General features: G+C 41.3%; 1 non-coding gene across 1 annotated transcript; it reads left to right on the top strand.

Moving 5' to 3' along the window:
• Window positions 1–909: 909 nt before the first annotated feature.
• Window positions 910–1,017, top strand: LOC112745326 (small nucleolar RNA R71). The gene has a single exon (XR_003173261.1). It is a non-coding gene; the product is annotated as a small nucleolar RNA R71 (small nucleolar RNA).
• The last annotated feature ends 531 nt before the right edge of the window (window positions 1,018–1,548 follow it).

Genomic DNA, 1,548 nt, shown 5'->3' with positions numbered 1-1,548 from the left:
CAGTGGAATCTCTATGGTCTCTATATGAGTCTCAGGTTCCTTTGGTTCCTCAATAGGAAACTCCTTAGTGGCCAGTGGACGTCCATTGAGGTCTTCCTCAGTGGAAATCACTGCCTTTCACTCCTCTACAGGTTCGGCCATGTTGGACGTGTTGATGGCCTTGCACTCTCTTTTTGGATTCTCTTCTGTATTGCTTGGGAGAGTACTATGAGGGATTTCAGTAACTCTTTTACTCAGCTGACCCACTTGTGCCTCCAAATTTCTAATGAAGGACCTTGTTTCAGTCATGAAACTATGAGTGGTCTTATTTAGATCAGAGATTATGGTTGCTAAGTCAGAGAGGCTCTGCTTAGAATTCTCTGTCTGTTGCTCAGAAGATGATGGAAAAGGCTTGCTATTGCCAAATCTATTCCCCCCACCATTATTATTATTGAAGCTTTGATTAGGCTTCTACTGATCCTTCCATGAGAAATTAGGATGATTCCTCCATGAAGGGTTATAGGTGTTTCCATAGGATTCTCCCATGTAATTCACCTCTTCCATTCCAGGATTCTCAGGGTCATAAGCTTCTTCTTCAGAGGAAGCTTCTTTAGTACTGCCGGATGCAGCTTGCATTCCAGTCAGACTCTGAGAAATCATATTGACTTGCTGAGTCAATATTTTATTCTGAGCCAATATTGCATTCAGAGTATCAATCTCAAGAACTTCTTTCTTCTGAGTTATCACACTATTCACAGGATTTCTTTCAGAAGTGTACATGAATTGGTTATTTGCAACCATTTCAACCAGTTCCTGGGCTTCTGCAGGTGTCTTCTTCAGATGAAGAGATCCACCAGCAGAGTGGTCCAATGACATCTTGGATAATTCAGACAGACCATCATAGAATATACATAGGATGCTCCATTCTGAAAGCATGTCAGAAGGACACCTTCTGATCAATTACTTGTATCTTTCCCAAGCTTCATAGAGGGATTCACCTTCCTTCTGTCAGAAGGTTTGGACTTCCACTCTAAGCTTGCTCAATTTTTGAGGTGGAAAGAATTTGGCCAAAAAAGCATTGACCAACTTTTCCCAAGAGTTCAGGCTTTCTTTAGGTTGTGAGTCCAACCATATCCTAGCTCTGTCTCTTACAGTAAAGGGAAAAAGCATAAGTCTGTAGACCTCAGGATTAACCCCATTGGTCTTAACAGTGTCACAGATTTGCAAGAATTCAGCTAAAAACTGATGAGGATCTTCCAATGGAAGTCCATGAAACTTGCAATTCTGCTGCATTAGAGAAACTAATTGAGGCTTAAGCTCAAAGTTGTTTGCTCCAATTGCAGGAATTGAGATGCTTCTTCCATAGAAGTCAGAAGTGGGTGCAGTAAAGTCACCAAGCATCTTCCTTGCATCTCCACCATTGTTGTTATTTTCGGCTACCATAACTACTTCTTTTTCGAAAATTTCTGTTAGGTCCTCTCCAGAGTGTTGTGTTTTAGCTTCTCTTAGCTTTCTCTTCAGAGTCCTTTCAGGTTCAGGATCAGCTTCAACAAGAATGTTCTTATCCTT

Source organism: Arachis hypogaea, chromosome 14, assembly GCF_003086295.3.
Source record: "Arachis hypogaea cultivar Tifrunner chromosome 14, arahy.Tifrunner.gnm2.J5K5, whole genome shotgun sequence".
Lineage (NCBI taxonomy): Eukaryota > Viridiplantae > Streptophyta > Magnoliopsida > Fabales > Fabaceae > Arachis > Arachis hypogaea.
Note: the sequence above shows the minus strand (reverse complement) of the source record. Positions and strands in the feature narration are given on the sequence as shown.